The sequence below is a fragment of the Fistularia commersonii genome, unplaced genomic scaffold, assembly GCF_037954325.1.
Source record: "Fistularia commersonii isolate RoL2024-O1a breed Wild unplaced genomic scaffold, RoL_Fcom_v1.0 HiC_scaffold_39, whole genome shotgun sequence".
NCBI classification, from domain to species: Eukaryota; Metazoa; Chordata; class Actinopteri; order Syngnathiformes; family Fistulariidae; genus Fistularia; species Fistularia commersonii.
Genome location: NW_028233997.1, coordinates 212,501 through 222,500, shown reverse-complemented (window position 1 = coordinate 222,500; position 10,000 = coordinate 212,501).

Below are 10,000 nucleotides of genomic sequence, written 5' to 3'. Positions count from 1 at the left end.
GTGGGCTCTATGAGAATATTCATAGCTGTGTCACCCTGCCAAGCGGCACCACTCCGAGCTTCCATGTTGATGTGGGAATCCCCCAAGGTTGCCCCATCTCACCCTATTTATTTATAATTGCTACCGAAATGCTAGCCGTTTATGTTGAAAAGAGCAACGATATCCAAAAGTTAGACGTGCTGGGGACTGAAATTGTTATTAGCCTGCTGGCAGATGACACAACCTTAGTTTTGAAAAATGAACATCAAGTCCCAATAAGTGCCGAAAACAACCAAAACATTCTCCAAGGCTTCAGGATTGTCATTAAACTTAAAGAAATGCAAACTTCTTGCGCTGCATGACTCGCCACTAAAGGAAATCAGCGATGTTTCTATGAAATCAGAAATAAAATACTTGAGCATTTTCCTATCCAAGGACCAAACGTTAAATCAATCCAGGAACATTGAATCTAAACTGAATCAAAGTAAAGCTTAATTCTAATATATGGCTCCAGAGAGATTTATCAATATTAGGCCGGATATATTTGACTAAAATGGATGTGTTTATCCAGATGTATATACCCAGCGTATTCCAATGCTGCTCCAAATCAACTCGTAAAATCTGTTAACCAAATCAATTTCAACTTTATCTGGAGGAACAGACCACACCATCTAAGAAAAATCACATATGGTGAAAGAAACAAGTGAAGGAGGGCTGAAAGTGATAGAGTCGGACTGCTTGAATGGGACATTGAAGGTGAACTGGTTGAAATCCTGGATCAAACCTCATCGTTCTTTCTGGTATTGTACTCCAAACTACTTATTCAACAAAGTCGGCGGCCTGAGTCTTCTGCTTATCTCTGACTTGGATATCAACAAGATTCCTGTCAAATGTTCAGAGTTCCATAAACAAATATTATTATACTGGAAAATGATATACGTACACAATTTCTCACCACACAGTATAATAGTTTGGAACAATCGATATGTACTGCATGGCAACAAACCTCTGTTTTACAAGGAATGCTTTGAGAAAGGTATATGGTCGATAATTGACTTGATGGATGACACTGGCAGTCCTCTGGACAATGAGCAGTTCTGTACTACACACAGATTCAAGCCTCCCATATTAGAGTTGCTAAAGTTACGAAACGCACTGCCTCGACAATTTGTATTCCTGACCAAAAATATAATGACGCACCGAACCGTACAACCACAGTTACCCCGACTATCACTCCAGGGAATCTCAATTGTGGACAGAAAGCGCGGCAACTCCTTTATTAGGAAATGTTTCACAGGAAACTTATTCCCTGGACGTCAAAAAAAAAAAAAAGGATATTTTAAATAAATTTGATGAGGAATCGATTGCCACGCTGCGAACCATGTATCTGACTCTACCCATACCCCCAAGGCAAAAGAGACCCACTTCAAAATTATGACTGACATCTACCCATCTAAGGAATTATCGAGGGTACGCTTTAATTTTGAAGATAATATTTGTACATTTTGTGAAGACAACATTGAAACCACTGACCATATATTTTTTCTCCTTCTCATTCCATCGTCACCAGTTTCCTTCTCAAAAGATGATATAACATTCTGTTTACTTATAAGCAACATAACAGATGAACTCTGTGTCAATGTTCTTTTAGGCCTGGCCAAGTTCTTCATTCACAAGAACAGAATGCAAAAATGCTCCCCAAATTTTAATGTCTTCATAAACGATTTTGAAATATAAAAAAAAAAAAAAAAAATCCTTAAAACTTATGGAAAAATCCAAAAACTAAAAAATATAGTTACCCATGTCCGAGGTTCCTTTTTTTTTTGGTAAAAAAAAAAAACAAAAAAAAAAAAACAACTTGATTACATGTTACATTCCCCTTGCAATTTTTTTTTTTTTTTTTTCGTTTTAATTTCTTATTTGTCTATCTATTGATTTAATTACTTCCTTTTAATTTCTTTTTTTGTCTCGCACTGTAAATTTCTCACAAACCTGTAACACTATTAACTTCTCATTACATACAGAACAAATGTCCTGATGTCCGTTGCTTCCTCATCCCTGGTTGTTTCATTGACATTCAGTTCTACCTTGCTATGTTTATTTGTACATCTGTATATTTGGGTGTACTATTTATGTTCAATTAAAAACAGTTTGATGTCTGAGATTCCTTGTGAACCGCCAACTTAATTACATGTTATATTCCCCTCACAATTTTTTTTTTTCGTTTTTAATTTTATTTTTCTATCTATTTATTTAATTATATCCTTTTAATTTTCTTTTTTTGTCTAGCATTAAAAATTTCTCGCAAACCGTTAACACTATTAACTTCTGATTACTTACACCACGAATGCGCTTATGCCCCCCCACCCCTCCCGCTTTTTCCGTACGGAGGCAGACACTGAGATCGAAAGCAAATGGGTGTCATTGAAATGCAGTAACAGGGTGATAACAGCCGTGTTCGAAGTGTGTAGGGGCTTATAGGAGAGCAGAAGCACGTCACGCAATTCACCTGAGTTCGGAGGATCGGGAGTACCAGGGCCCATAGCGGAGAAGCGGAAGAGCGGAGTTATGTGTCTCTTCTCAAAGGCCGGGAAGCTGGGGGGCAGCAGGACCCCTTAGAGCGGCTAATGTGAGCCTTCTCCGGACATAGATCACCCGGACTTATGACTGGAGCTCCCGGACCTCCGGGCACACACATATGTGAATGAGTGGATGAGCTAATGTCGGTTTGGTTGTGGATACGTTTCGGCCAATGCTATCAGCACAGCTATGATTATCCCCAGAACGTTGAGAACGAGCTCCCGGAACTCCAGACATGCGTATATAAAAGAGTGGAATTAAGGTGTGTGTGTGTGTGTGTGTGTGTGTGTGTGTGTGTGTATACGTGTGGGACAGAAGTAATGTTGGGGACAGAAATTGTTATTAGCCTGCTGGCAGATGACACAACCTTAGTTTTGAAAAATGAACATCAAGTCCCAATAAGTGCTGAAAAAAACCAAAACATTCTCCAAGGCTTCAGGATTGTCATTAAACTTAAAGAAATGCAAACTTCTTGCGCTGCATGACTCGCCACTAAAGGAAATCAGCGATGTTTCTATGAAATCAGAAATAAAATACTTGAGCATTTTCCTATCCAAGGACCAAACGTTAAATCAATCCAGGAACATTGAATCTAAACTGAATCAAAGTAAAGCTTAATTCTAATATATGGCTCCAGAGAGATTTATCAATATTAGGCCGGATATATTTGACTAAAATGGATGTGTTTATCCAGATGTATATACCCAGCGTATTCCAATGCTGCTCCAAATCAACTCGTAAAATCTGTTAACCAAATCAATTTCAACTTTATCTGGAGGAACAGACCACACCATCTAAGAAAAATCACATATGGTGAAAGAAACAAGTGAAGGAGGGCTGAAAGTGATAGAGTCGGACTGCTTGAATGGGACATTGAAGGTGAACTGGTTGAAATCCTGGATCAAACCTCATCGTTCTTTCTGGTATTGTACTCCAAACTACTTATTCAACAAAGTCGGCGGCCTGAGTCTTCTGCTTATCTCTGACTTGGATATCAACAAGATTCCTGTCAAATGTTCAGAGTTCCATAAACAAATATTATTATACTGGAAAATGATATACGTACACAATTTCTCACCACACAGTATAATAGTTTGGAACAATCGATATGTACTGCATGGCAACAAACCTCTGTTTTACAAGGAATGCTTTGAGAAAGGTATATGGTCGATAATTGACTTGATGGATGACACTGGCAGTCCTCTGGACAATGAGCAGTTCTGTACTACACACAGATTCAAGCCTCCCATATTAGAGTTGCTAAAGTTACGAAACGCACTGCCTCGACAATTTGTATTCCTGACCAAAAATATAATGACGCACCGAACCGTACAACCACAGTTACCCCGACTATCACTCCAGGGAATCTCAATTGTGGACAGAAAGCGCGGCAACTCCTTTATTAGGAAATGTTTCACAGGAAACTTATTCCCTGGACGTCAAAAAAAAAAAAAAGGATATTTTAAATAAATTTGATGAGGAATCGATTGCCACGCTGCGAACCATGTATCTGACTCTACCCATACCCCCAAGGCAAAAGAGACCCACTTCAAAATTATGACTGACATCTACCCATCTAAGGAATTATCGAGGGTACGCTTTAATTTTGAAGATAATATTTGTACATTTTGTGAAGACAACATTGAAACCACTGACCATATATTTTTTCTCCTTCTCATTCCATCGTCACCAGTTTCCTTCTCAAAAGATGATATAACATTCTGTTTACTTATAAGCAACATAACAGATGAACTCTGTGTCAATGTTCTTTTAGGCCTGGCCAAGTTCTTCATTCACAAGAACAGAATGCAAAAATGCTCCCCAAATTTTAATGTCTTCATAAACGATTTTGAAATATAAAAAAAAAAAAAAAAAAATCCTTAAAACTTATGGAAAAATCCAAAAACTAAAAAATATAGTTACCCATGTCCGAGGTTCCTTTTTTTTTTGGTAAAAAAAAAAAAACAAAAAAAAAAAAACAACTTGATTACATGTTACATTCCCCTTGCAATTTTTTTTTTTTTTTTTCGTTTTAATTTCTTATTTGTCTATCTATTGATTTAATTACTTCCTTTTAATTTCTTTTTTTGTCTCGCACTGTAAATTTCTCACAAACCTGTAACACTATTAACTTCTCATTACATACAGAACAAATGTCCTGATGTCCGTTGCTTCCTCATCCCTGGTTGTTTCATTGACATTCAGTTCTACCTTGCTATGTTTATTTGTACATTTGTATATTTGGGTGTACTATTTATGTTCAATTAAAAACAGTTTGATGTCTGAGATTCCTTGTGAACCGCCAACTTAATTACATGTTATATTCCCCTCACAATTTTTTTTTTTCGTTTTTAATTTTATTTTTCTATCTATTTATTTAATTATATCCTTTTAATTTTCTTTTTTTGTCTAGCATTAAAAATTTCTCGCAAACCGTTAACACTATTAACTTCTGATTACTTACAGCACGAATGCGCTTATGCCCCCCCACCCATCCCGCTTTTTCCGTACGGAGGCAGACACTGAGATCGAAAGCAAATGGGTGTCATTGAAATGCAGTAACAGGGTGATAACAGCCGTGTTCGAAGTGTGTAGGGGCTTATAGTAGAGCAGAAGCACGTCACGCAATTCACCTGAGTTCGGAGGATCGGGAGTACCAGGGCCCATAGCGGAGAAGCGGAAGAGCGGAGTTATGTGTCTCTTCTCAAAGGCGGGGAAGCTGGGGGGCAGCAGGACCCCTTAGACCGGCTAATGTGAGCCTACTCCGGACAGATATCACCCGGAGTTATGACTGGAGCTCCCGGACCTCTGGGCACACACATATATGAACGAGTGGATGAGCTAATGTTGGTTTGGTTGTGGATACGTTTCGGCCAATGCTATCAGCACAGCTATGATTATCCCCAGAACGTTGAGAACGAGCTCCCGGAACTCCAGACATGCGTATATAAAAGAGTGGAATTAAGGTGTGTGTGTGTGTGTGTGTGTGTGTGTGTGTGTGTGTATACGTGTGGGACAGAAGTAATGTTGGGGACAGAAATTGTTATTAGCCTGCTGGCAGATGACACAACCTTAGTTTTGAAAAATGAACATCAAGTCCCAATAAGTGCTGAAAAAAACCAAAACATTCTCCAAGGCTTCAGGATTGTCATTAAACTTAAAGAAATGCAAACTTCTTGCGCTGCATGACTCGCCACTAAAGGAAATCAGCGATGTTTCTATGAAATCAGAAATAAAATACTTGAGCATTTTCCTATCCAAGGACCAAACGTTAAATCAATCCAGGAACATTGAATCTAAACTGAATCAAAGTAAAGCTTAATTCTAATATATGGCTCCAGAGAGATTTATCAATATTAGGCCGGATATATTTGACTAAAATGGATGTGTTTATCCAGATGTATATACCCAGCGTATTCCAATGCTGCTCCAAATCAACTCGTAAAATCTGTTAACCAAATCAATTTCAACTTTATCTGGAGGAACAGACCACACCATCTAAGAAAAATCACATATGGTGAAAGAAACAAGTGAAGGAGGGCTGAAAGTGATAGAGTCGGACTGCTTGAATGGGACATTGAAGGTGAACTGGTTGAAATCCTGGATCAAACCTCATCGTTCTTTCTGGTATTGTACTCCAAACTACTTATTCAACAAAGTCGGCGGCCTGAGTCTTCTGCTTATCTCTGACTTGGATATCAACAAGATTCCTGTCAAATGTTCAGAGTTCCATAAACAAATATTATTATACTGGAAAATGATATACGTACACAATTTCTCACCACACAGTATAATAGTTTGGAACAATCGATATGTACTGCATGGCAACAAACCTCTGTTTTACAAGGAATGCTTTGAGAAAGGTATATGGTCGATAATTGACTTGATGGATGACACTGGCAGTCCTCTGGACAATGAGCAGTTCTGTACTACACACAGATTCAAGCCTCCCATATTAGAGTTGCTAAAGTTACGAAACGCACTGCCTCGACAATTTGTATTCCTGACCAAAAATATAATGACGCACCGAACCGTACAACCACAGTTACCCTGACTATCACTCCAGGGAATCTCAATTGTGGACAGAAAGCGCGGCAACTCCTTTATTAGGAAATGTTTCACAGGAAACTTATTCCCTGGACGTCAAAAAAAAAAAAAAGGATATTTTAAATAAATTTGATGAGGAATCGATTGCCACGCTGCGAACTATGTATCTGACTCTACCCATACCCCCAAGGCAAAAGAGACCCACTTCAAAATTATGACTGACATCTACCCATCTAAGGAATTATCGAGGGTACGCTTTAATTTTGAAGATAATATTTGTACATTTTGTGAAGACAACATTGAAACCACTGACCATATATTTTTTCTCCTTCTCATTCCATCGTCACCAGTTTCCTTCTCAAAAGATGATATAACATTCTGTTTACTTATAAGCAACATAACAGATGAACTCTGTGTCAATGTTCTTTTAGGCCTGGCCAAGTTCTTCATTCACAAGAACAGAATGCAAAAATGCTCCCCAAATTTTAATGTCTTCATAAACGATTTTGAAATATAAAAAAAAAAAAAAAAATCCTTAAAACTTATGGAAAAATCCGAAAACAAAAAAATATAGTTACCCATGTCCGAGGTTCCTTTTTTTTTTGGTAAAAAAAAAAAAAAAAAACAAAAAAAACAACTTGATTACATGTTACATTCCCCTTGCAATTTTTTTTTTTTTTTTTCGTTTTAATTTCTTATTTGTCTATCTATTGATTTAATTACTTCCTTTTAATTTCTTTTTTTGTCTCGCACTGTAAATTTCTCACAAACCTGTAACACTATTAACTTCTCATTACATACAGAACAAATGTCCTGATGTCCGTTGCTTCCTCATCCCTGGTTGTTTCATTGACATTCAGTTCTACCTTGCTATGTTTATTTGTACATTTGTATATTTGGGTGTACTATTTATGTTCAATTAAAAACAGTTTGATGTCTGAGATTCCTTGTGAACCGCCAACTTAATTACATGTTATATTCCCCTCACAATTTTTTTTTTTCGTTTTTAATTTTATTTTTCTATCTATTTATTTAATTATATCCTTCTAATTTTCTTTTTTTGTCTAGCATTAAAAATTTCTCGCAAACCGTTAACACTATTAACTTCTGATTACTTACAGCACGAATGCGCTTATGCCCCCCCACCCATCCCGCTTTTTCCGTACGGAGGCAGACACTGAGATCGAAAGCAAATGGGTGTCATTGAAATGCAGTAACAGGGTGATAACAGCCGTGTTCGAAGTGTGTAGGGGCTTATAGGAGAGCAGAAGCACGTCACGCAATTCACCTGAGTTCGGAGGATCGGGAGTACCAGGGCCCATAGCGGAGAAGCGGAAGAGCGGAGTTATGTGTCTCTTCTCAAAGGCGGGGAAGCTGGGGGGCAGCAGGACCCCTTAGACCGGCTAAGGTGAGCCTACTCCGGACAGAGATCACCCGGAGTTATGACTGGAGCTCCCGGACCTCTGGGCACACACATATGTGAATGACTGGATGAGCTAATGTTGGTTTGGTTGTGGATACGTTTCGGCCAATGCTATCAGCACAGCGATGATGAGTTCAGGTGTGTCTGTGTGTGTTTGTGTGTTTGTGTGTGTGTGTGTGTGTGTGTGTGTGTGTGCGTGTGTTTGTGTGTGTGTGAGAGTTTGTTTTTGTGGGTTGGGGGGGGTTCCCGCGGACACGGAGTACCAGGGCCTGGAGCGGATGAGGTGAGGAGCGGAGGAGAGCAGAAGCCCGGACCGTGATTCGCTTGTGTCCAGCGGTTCGGGAGTTCCAGGGCCCGAAACGGAGGAGCGGAGGAGCGGAGGAGCGGAGGAGCGGAGGAGCGGAGGAGCGGAGGACAGCAAAACCCCTTTCTGCAATTCGCCTGAGTCCGGCGGATCGGTAGTACCTGGTTCCGCAGCGGATGAGCGGAGGAGTGGAGGAGATGTTTCTCTTCTCAGAGGCGGCGAGGGGGGGGGGGCAGGACCCCTTACCCTTATCCCCCCCGGACGTTTGAGTGGAGCTCCCGGACCTCCGGGCACGCACATGCGAATGACTGGATCACAGGGAGTGCCAGGGCCTGGAGCGGATGAGCAGAGGAGAGGCGGAGGGCAGAAGCCCGGCCCTGTTCAAGAGTTCCAGGGTCCAAAGCGGGGGAGCGAAGAAGCGGAGGAGGGGAGGAGAGCAGAAGAGCAAAAAACTGGCCCGGAATTCACCGAAGTCCCGCGGATCGGGAGTTCCAGGGCCCGGAGCGGAAGAGCGGAGGAGCGGAGGAGAGGAGGAGCGGAGCAAAGCTAAGCCCGTCTTAACAACAAGGAAATTACAGATGAGGCTATAATTTCTAATGAAAACTTTAAATTCTATAGCCACGTATACACTTCGACATTGTCAAAAAGCGATTGTGACTCCTTTCCATTAAATATTCCTCAATATATCCCAAAAATAAACAACAAACAATATATGTTTGTTTATATATGTTTATATATAAACAACAAAAAATATACAGTTTGATGTCTGAGATTCCTTGTGAATCGCCAACTTAATTACATGTCGTATTCCCCTTGCATTTTTTTTTTTTGGTTTTAATTTCATTTGTCTATCTATTTATCTAATTATTTCCTTTTAATTTCGTTTTTTGTCTAGCACTGTAAATTTCTCACAAACCTGTAACACTATTAACTTCTCATTACATACAGAACAAATGTCCTCATGTCCGTTGCTTCCTCATGCCTGGTTGTTTCATTGACATTCAGTTCTACCTTGCTATGTTTATTTGTACATTTGTATATTTGGGTGTACTATTTATGTTCAATTAAAAACAGTTTGATGTCTGAGATTCCCTGTGAACCGCCAACTTAATTACATGTTATATTCCCCTCACAATTTTTTTTTTTTCGTTTTTAATTTTATTTTTCTATCTATTTATTTAATTATATCCTTTTAATTTTCTTTTTTTGTCTAGCATTAAAAATTTCTCGCAAACCGTTAACACTATTAACTTCTGATTACTTACAGCACGAATGCGCTTATGCCCCCCCACCCCCCACCCCCCCGCTTTTTCCGTACGGTGGCAGACACTGAGATCGAAAGCAAATGGGTGTCATTGAAATGCAGTAACAGGGTGATAACAGCCGTGTTCGAAGTGTGTAGGGGCTTATAGTAGAGCAGAAGCACGTCACGCAATTCACCTGAGTTCGGAGGATCGGGAGTACCAGGGCCCATAGCGGAGAAGCGGAAGAGCGGAGTTATGTGTCTCTTCTCAAAGGCCGGGAAGCTGGGGGGCAGCAGGACCCCTTAGAGCGGCTAATGTGAGCCTTCTCCGGACATAGATCACCCGGACTTATGACTGGAGCTCCCGGACCTCTGGGCACACACATATGTGAATGAGTGGATGAGCTAATGTTGGTTTGGTTGT